The sequence below is a fragment of the Papio anubis genome, chromosome 1 (genome assembly GCF_008728515.1).
Source record: "Papio anubis isolate 15944 chromosome 1, Panubis1.0, whole genome shotgun sequence".
Classification (NCBI taxonomy): Eukaryota; Metazoa; Chordata; class Mammalia; order Primates; family Cercopithecidae; genus Papio; species Papio anubis.
Window position 1 is genome coordinate 191,452,057 of NC_044976.1, and position 9,740 is coordinate 191,461,796.

Consider the following 9,740-nt stretch of genomic DNA (forward strand, 5'->3'; position numbering starts at 1 on the left):
TCTCTGTGTTAAGGCTCTTTCTTAAAAATTTTATTTAGATAAGACTCACATTCCATAAAATCCACCCTTTAAAAATGTATGTGATTGTACAGCTATCACCATTGTTTAACTCCAGAAGATTTCTATCACCTTGATAAAGCATTATTTCTCAGTGTGTCTGTGAGAGTATTTCTGAAGAGATTAGTATTTAATTGGTAGACTAAGAGGATTGCCTTCACCAATGTGAGTGGTCATGATCCAACCCACTGAGGGCCTGTGTAGAGCAAACAGAGTGAATTCACTCTCTTTCTAAGCTGGGACACCCATCTTCTCCTGCCCTCCAACACTGGTACTCTTGGTTCTAGGGCCTTTGGACTTTGAAGTATTCCACTGGCTTTCCTGGTTCTTAGCTTGTAGACAGCAGGCCAAGGGACTTCTCAGCTTCCATAATTGTGTGAGACAATTTCTATAAAAAAAACCACACCCCCACACCCCAACACACACACACACACACACACACACACACACACACACACCCTATTGGTTCTATTTCTCTGGAGAACTCCAACTAACACATGTCCCTTCATGAGAATTGGCTACTTAGACTAGGTCTCCTCTTTAATGCCCTCGTAACCCATATTTCTCTTCCCTCCTTTAACTGTAATAAATAACTATACATTATTACTTGCATAATTGTTTGTTTAATATCTGTCTTCCCCACTAAATTCTAAGTTCCTCAGGGGTAGAGAAAAATTACCTTGTTCATTGCTGTATTCTCAGAGCCTAGCACATTCCTGGTGCAGAGTGGACATCCAACAAATATTTATAGAATGAATAAATCAATGCATGGGTGAATGAATGCATATTTTGGCTCATAATAAGAAGTAGAATCACTTTTCACAAATGGAATGAGTGGTCTCAGAGGGCTACAGTTTAAAACCCAGTTGTGTATCAACTGCCCCCCCTACTGCCAGTTTGCAATTTAATATCTCTATCTCTCAAATGTCCAGCAATTATTTCAATCTCCATATACAGAAATGGGGCTTGTAGGAATCATTGTGAGGACTAAAGATCAATAGAAATAAGAGGGGAAAAAATTTTTTTAAAAAGGAGGTGGAAAAATAGCACAAGAGGAAGTAATAAGAGAGAAAGAGGAAAGATACTAAAAGAAAAAATATTGAGGTACATAGAGTAAACAGTACAGATGCTACAGAAGGGAAACATCTAGTTTTGTATCCACTCACCTAAAACATCCACACAAGCGCCGGGTGTAGTGACTCTCACCTGGAATCCCAGCACTTTGGGATGCAGAAGTGGGTGGATCACAGGGTCAGGAGACCAAGACCATCCTGGCCAACATGGCGAAACCCCATCTCTACTAAAAATACAAAAATTAGCTGGGCATAGTGGCGGGCGCCTGTAGTCCCAGCAACTCAGGAGGCTGAGGCAGGAGAATGGCTTGAGCCCGGGAGGCGGAGTTTGCAGTGAGCAGAGATCAGGCCACTGCACTCCAGCCTGGAGACAGAGTGAGACTGTGTCTCAGAAAAAAAAAAAAAAAAAAAAAAAGCCACAAAAGCTTACATGCTCATGTGCACACACATACACACAGAGATATATTCCTAAATCCTAACCCACAGGTAATTTACCCTGAAGATAATGAAAATTAAGCTTCAGGGTCCATTATTTAGATGAACCTTTAAATTATAAGGGCTTGGGTCCTAAGAATGTGTTTACGTGGTAATACATCTTTGTAAAATCTATAAAAGCAAGACGCTTTTACATTCCTTTTCTCAAAGAGAGACCTCAAATTATATAAACCTTGGACCCTGAAAAACCTCTGCATCTGTTCCTGAACCAACCCAAAATATTCTGATTCAGTAGGATTGGAAGCAAATGTTGTGTGTATGTTTTTTTGTTTTTTTAATGTTACCAAGTGATTTGGATGCACAACCAGGTTTGGAAATTACTGAAAAAGGACTATAGGCTGATTAGTTTAATGAGTGCCTGATGTCTATGTGGTATTTCTGGAGTTTTACCTCTACTGATTGGGTCATATACCATATAACACTATGTAGTTTGGGAAAAGTGGACAGTGGGTAACATTCACTTGCACATTGCAGTGATGATCACATCCCCCTCTGTGCTGAGTAATTAGTTATCTATCTGTATGTACTGGCTGTAGCAATGTAGTTCTTTTCAACAAGAAATCAAGAGAATTCAGACACAACATTCACAGTTGTAAATATCAAGAAAATAGAGTAAATTTGTTTAACAAACATCCAATTTTGGAAGCAAGATATATCTGCCAGCAGTGTAACTGTCCAATGGGTTCATTTTGTTTGCTGCCCAGATAAAGCTGATTTATCAAGATGGGAATTGCAATAGAGAAAAAATTTAATTCATGCAGAGCCGGCCAAATGGGAGACCAGGGTTTTGTTATTACTGAAATCAGCCTCTCCCAAAATTCTAAGGCTAGGATTTTTCAAGGATAGTTTGGCAGGCAGAGGAATGGGTGCTATGCAATCATAGTGGTGTGGAAAATGGTCCTTGTGTATGCTAAGTCTGTTTCTGGGTGGAGCCACAGGACTTGTTGGTGGGTCCAGGTAGAGCCACCAGTTGAAATGTAAGAATCTGAAAAGACATCTTAAAAGGCCAATCAGGTTCTATGATAGTGCTGTTATCTGCAGGAGTAATTGGGGATGTTGTGAATCTTGTCACCCCTGGAATAACAGTTGGTAATTGTTTACCTCTACACCTTAGCAGAATTCAGGCTTCTCTCATCCTCCTAACCTTTCATTGGTGGTCTTTTATTAGCTTTACAAAGGCAGTTCAGTTTAGGAGAAGGGCTATTATCATTTAAACTATAAACTAAATTTCTGCCAAAGATAGCTTGGCTCAAGCCCAGGAATTATTAAGGGCAGTCTGGAAGCTACAGGCAAGATAGGGGTTGGTTATATCAGATGTCTTTCACTGTCATAATTTTTTCACTATTATAATTTTTGTGAAGGCAGTTTTAATAGTGCAGCATAGACTTGAAACAAATGAGGAGAAACCAGAAGGGGAGTGGGGGCTCACGCCTGTAACCCCAGCACTTTAGGAGGCCGAGGCGGGTGGATCACCTGAGGTCGGGAGTTCAAGACCAGCCTGACCAACATGGAGAAACCCTGTCTCTACTAAAAAAAATACAAAATTAGCCAGGCATGGTGGCGCATGCCTGTAATCCCAACTACTCGAGAGGCCGAGGCAGGAGAATCGCTTGAACCCGGGAGGCAGAGGTTGCAGTGAGCCGAGATTGCGCCATTGCACTCCAGCCTGGGCAAACAGAGCGAAACTCCATCTCACAAAAAAAAAGAGTGAAGTGTTTGATTGTGTGACTTTAGAGATGGTACAGTCTTAGGTGATGTTGAGATTGAGGCTGTGCCTAGAGAAGGAGGTAGCTCAAGTCTAGTGGAGGAAAATGTCATTGGAGAGCTGAGGATGTGGGCTGTGGTATGGATTGTGCCATGGATGGTGAAGTCCCATAAGACTATGAGAAGTGCTTACAGGGGAAGGAAGATCAGGAGCCAGGTGCCAAAGCCATCCTTGCATGAGCAGTTGGGAGTTGGGAGGTCACTACAATGAGGACAGTGAGATGGTTTATCTCAGTGTCACAAGCTTCAAAGAAGCAGAGTTATTTTATTTCTTCTTTGTTGTTGTTTTTTTTTTTTTTTTTTTTTTTACAAGAGGGCAGATGAACAAAGATATACAGGAGGCCCTCATTATAAAGGAGAAGATTGCCCCTGCCTTCCAACCCTGAAGTGTTCGCTGTGTGGAGAATAAATATTGTCATCTTGAGAGATCTGCAGGGGAAGTGATGTCCTTGGGAGGCAGTCGGGCTGATGACAAAGCAACAAGGTAGGAGAAAAATTTGAAAAGGAGACTGGAAGATTGAGGGGAGTTTAGTGATGGTGAAGACAGGAATCCCAGGGATGGCTAGGAAGCATTTGGGATGAAAATCAAGGTTGGGTCAGGAGAGAGCAGTTTAGGTGAACAGTCTAGGAGATAGATGACAGACAATAAGAGTGGCTTACATGCCAAATGTAAGAAAACGTGAGCAGTGGTGTTTTGTCCTGATAGGATTGTGGAGGTAGGTGGGCAGTTAGTCACATTCCTTCTACCCATAATAAACTGATAGCAACTGCAGTGAGTGCAGCCTTGGTTGGCAGCAAAGAGCGAATAAACCTTCGGTCATCTGTAATGGAGGTGTAGGCTAGGGAACGGTTGGGTAGTTGTCCTTTAACCATCCCTTGGACCCAGTGATGCTGCTTTCAATAGCATTCACTGGTACTTCCCTCATGTCTCTTGACAGGCAAGTGGTTCTTCAGCATTGGGTCCTCTCTCCAGGGTTTTGTGATGGTTTTACAATGCTCACCAACTCAATCTAGTTCTACGTTTTGAGGGCCACAAAACAGTCTAATAACCACTCTTCGTTACCACCCATCAAATGGCTGTTAATATATCTCCATGACCTTTCCTATTCCAAATCTTCTTTTGGCTGAATGTACATTAAATTTTTTTTTTATTGAAGTGAAGTTCACATAACATAAAACAGCCATCTTAAAGTGTACAATCCAGTGACATTTATCACATTGTATAACCATCTCTGATATGGTTTGGATCCATGTTCTCACTCAAATCTCATGTCAAATTGTAATCCCCAATGTTGGAGGTGGGGCCTGGTAGGAGGTGATTGGATCATGAGGGTGGGGTTTCTCATGAATGATTTAGTAGTACCATCCTCTTAGTACTGTCCTCATGATAGTGAATGAGTTCTCACGAGATCTGACTGTTTAAAAGTGACTGTCACCTCCCCACATCCCTCTCTTGCTCCTGCTTTTGCCATGTAATATGCCTGCTCCCCTTTCACCTTCTGCCATGATTGTAAGCTTCCTGAGGCCTCACCAGAAACAGCAGATATTGGCACCATGCTTCCTGTAAAGCTTGCAGAAGTGTAAGCCAATTAAACATCTTTTCTTTATAAATTACCAAGTCTCAGGTAATTCTTTATAACAATGCAAGAATGGCCTAACAAAATCTCTATCTAGTTCCAAAATATTTTTATCAGAAGAAAACTCTGTACCCTATAAGCAGTTAGTCCCCATTTCCTCCTCACCCCCTGGGAACCTCTAATCTACTTTCTGTCTCTATGGATTTACCTCTTCTATATATTTCATATAAATGGAATCAGACAACATGTAACCTTTTGTATCTGGCTTCTTTTGGAACAGGAATTAAAAGAAATTAAATAATGTGTAAGCAGAAACTCAGTTGTATGTAAAAAACCCAATTCCCCGTGAGAAAGAGAAAGAGCTGGAGTCCTTTAAAAATAAACTGCCTGTTTTTCTGGGGCTAGTGAGCCTTATCTCTCCCCCTTTCCCAGGCATTATGAAGACACTGATTCCCTAGCTGTGCAGCTGCAAGGTCACTAGACAGATAAACTCAAGTTGCAAAACATATTTCTCCTTGAAAAGTAAGAAATGATGTAATGCATGTCTCAATTAATTGAATAACTGTCTTTGTTTCTCACTTCTGTAGTATGCTTCCTCCTGCACAGATCCCCCTCTCCCCCACCCCACAAAATGCTAAAAAGGTAACTTAACTCTTTGTTCAGGGCTCAGTCCTTTGGATGTTAATCTGACTTGGCCAGTGCACCTAAAAAATAAATATCCTCCTGAACCCCATTTGTCTCTGATTCCTTAAAAAATCCCACAATATTTCCACTAGCAAAATTTGTTGACACATTGGATATGAGTTGTGAAAAAAAGAGAGGTGTCTCAGTTAACTCCAAAAGTTTTGGTCTGAGTAACTGGAAGGATGGAGTTATAATCTACTGAGATGGAAAGGCTGTGGAAAGAGCCCTACAGATTGGAGGAAAAATTCAGAAGTTCAGTTTGGGAGATATAAAATATAAGAGGCTTATTGAACAACTAAATTTGGGGATGGAGATGTTGAGTAGGCATTTGGCTGCAGGAGAATGGTTCTGGCTGTACAGAATTTAGAAATCATTAGCATTTAAATGGTATTCAAAGTCAAGGGAGTGAATTGGATTACCAAGTTAGTGAGGTTAGACACAGAAGAGCAAAGCGGTGATCTCTGGAGTACTCCAAGGGTTTGGAGGTTGGGGAGATGAGGAGAATCAACATGATACAGAAGAAATAGCCAGTGAAGTAGAAGAAAAACCAGGGGCTCCCTGGTGAAGTAAGATGAGGATGGAGAATAGACTGTTGGTGTTAGTGAAGTGTAGGACCTTGGTGAGAGCAGTCTTAGGGAATTGGTGTGGCTGAAAGCCTGATTGGAGAAGCTTCAAGAGAGAATTACAGCCTGAGCAACATAGTGAGATCCTGTCTCTACAAAAAAATAAAAATAAAAAAATTAGCCGAGGGTTGGGGCATGCACCTGTAGTCCTAGCTACATGGAAGGCTGAGGGAGAAGAGGCACTAGACCCCAGAATTACTTGAGTGCAATGAGCTATGATCCTACCACTGCACTCTAGTCTGAGTGACAAAGCAGCATTCCCATCTCTTAGAGAAAGAGATAGAGAGATTGAGAGAATTAGAGGAGAGGACTTAGAAAAAAGCAAATCTAGATATTTCTTTCAGGGTATAGTAGGAGCATTTGGAACTTTCACAAGTCTCCCTGGCTCCACATTTGTCCCCATTTTACCATGTCTTCCAAGCTCCTGCCATAAGTTCAGCTTAATGATCAAGAGCAGGGGATTTGGAACTGACTGGCCTCTGTTCAAATTCCCAACTGTGTCTCTTACTAGTTATGTGACTAAGGCAACTTTCTTTTTATTCTTTTTTTTTTTTTAATTATACTTTAACTTCTGGGATACATGTGCAGAACGTGCAGGTTTGTTACATAGGTATGCATGTGCCACAGTGGTTTGCTGCACTCATCAACCTGTCATCTACATTAGGTATCTCTCCTAATGCTGTTCCTAGCCTTGCCCCCCATCCCCTGACATGCCCCAGTGTGTGATGTTCCCCTCCCTGTGTCCATGTGTTCTCATTGTTTAACTCCCACTTATGAGTGAGAACGGGCAATGTTTGGTTTTCTGTTCCAGTGTTAGTTTGCTGAGAATGACGGTTTCCAACTTCATCCATGTCCCTGCAAAGGACATGAACTCATCCTTTTTTAGAGCTGCATAGTATTCCATGATGTATATGTGCCACATTGTCTTTATCCAGTTTATCATTGATGGGCATTTGGGTTGGTTCCAAGTCTTTGCTATTGTGAATAGTGCCTCAATAAACATATGTGTGCATGTGTCTTTATAGTAGAATGATTTATAATCCTTTGGGTCTACATCCAGTAATGGGATTGCTGGGTCAAATGGTATTTCTGGTTATAGATCCTTGAGAAATCACCACACTGTCTTCCACAATGATTGAACTAATTTACACTCCCACCAACACTGTAAAAAGCGTTCCTATTTCTTCACATCCTCTCCAACATCTGTTGTTTCCTGACTTTTTAATAATCACCATTCTAACTGGCATGAGATGGTATCTCATTGTGGGTTTGATTTGCATTACTCTAATGACCAGTGATGATGAGCATTTTTTCATGTTTGTTGACCACATAAATGTCTTCTTTTGAGAAGTATCTGTTCATATCCTTTGCTCACTTTTCAATGGGGTTGTTTGTTTTTCTTGTAAATTTGTTTAAGTTCCTTGTAGATTTTGGATATTGGCCCTTTATCAGATGGATAGATTGCAAAAATTTTCTCCCATTCTGTAGGTTGCCTGTTCATTCTGATGATAGTTTTTTTTTCTTTCTTTTTTTTTTCTGTGCAGAAGCTCTTTAGTTTAATTAGATCCCTTTTGTCAATTTTGACTTTTGTTGCCGTTGCTTTTGCTGTTTTAGTTATGAAGTCTTTGCCCATATCTATGTCCTGAATGGTATCGCCTAGGTTTTCTTTTAGGGTTTTTATGGTTTTAGGTCTTTTGTTTAAGTCTTTAATCCATCTTGAGTTAATTTTTGTATAAGGTGTAAGGAAGGGATCCAGTTTCAGTTTTCTGAATATGGCTAGCCAGTTTTCACAACATCTTTTATTAAATATGGAATCCTTTCCCCATTGCTTGTTTTTGTCAGGCTTGTCAAAGATCAGATGGTTGTAGATGTGTGGTGTTATTTCTGATGCCTCTGTTCTGTTCCACTGGTGTATATATCTGGTTTGGTACCAGTACCATGCTGTTTTGGTTACTATTGCCTTGTAGTATAGTTTAAAGACAGGTAGCATGATGCCTCCATCTTTGTTCTTTTTGCTTAGGATTTCCTTGGCTATATAAGCTCTTTTTTGGTTCCATGTGAAATTTAAAGTAGTTTTCTCTAATTCTGTGAAGAAAGTCAATGGTAGCTTGATGGGGACAGCATTGAATCTATAAATTACTTTGGGCAGTATGGCCATTTTCACAATATTGAGACTTCCTATCCATGAGCATAGAATGTTTTTCCATTCTATGGAATGTGTCCTCTCTTATTTCCTTGAGCAGTGGTTTGTAGTTCTCCTTGAAGAGGTCCTTCACATTCCTTGTAAGTTGTATTCCTAGGTATTTTATTCTTTTTGTAGCAATTGTGAATGGGAGTTCACTCATAATTTGGCTCTCTGTTTGTCTATTACTGCTGTATAGGAATGCTTGTGATTTTTGCACATTGATTTTGTAACCTGAGACTTTCCTGAAGTTGCTTATAAGCTTAAGGAAATTTTGGGCTGAGACGATGGGATTTTCTAAATATACAATCATGTCATCTGCAAACAGACACAATTTGACTTCCTCTCTTCTATTTAAATACCCTTTATTTCTTTCTCTTGCCTGATTGCCCTGGCCAGAACTTCCAATACTATGTTGAACAGGAGTGGTGAGAGAGGGCATTCTTGTCTTGTGCCAGTTTTCAAAGGGAATGCTTTCAGTTTTTACCATGGGTTTGTCATAAATAGCTCTTATTATTTTGAGATACATCCCATCAATACTTATTTTATTGAGAGCTTTTAGCATGAATGGATGTTGAATTTTATCAAAGGCCTTTTCTGCATCTATTGAGATAATCATGTGGTTTTTGTCATTGGTTCTGTTTATGTGATGGATTCCGTTTATCGATTTGTGTATGTTGAACCAGTTTTGCATCCCAGGGTTGAAGCCAACTTGATTGTGGTCAATAAGCTTTTTGATGTGCTGCTGGATTTGGTTTGCCAGTATTTTATTGAGGATTTTCACGTTGATGTTCATCAAGGATATTGGCCTGAAATTTTCTTTTTCTGTTGTGTCTCTGCCAGGTTTTGGTATCAGGATGATGCTGGCCTCATAAAATGAGTTAGGGAGGAGTCCCTCTTTTTCTATTGATTGGAATAGTTTCAGAAGGAATGGTACCAGCTCCTCTTTGTACTTCTGGTAGAATTTGGCTGTGAACCCGTCTGGTCCTGGACTTTTTTAGTTGGTAGGCTATTAATTACTGCCTTAATTTCAGAACTTGTTATTGGTCTATTCAGGGATTCGACTTCTTCCTGGTTTAGCCTTAGGAGGGTGTATGTGTCCAGGAATTTATCCATTTCTTCTAGATTTTCTAGTTTATTTGCATAAAGGTGTTTATAGTAATCTCTGATGGTAATTTGTATTTCTGTGGGTTCAGTGGTGATATCCCCTTTATCATTTTTATTGTGTCTATTTGATTATTCTCTCTTTTCTTATTAGCCTAGCTAGTGGTCCACCTATTTTGTT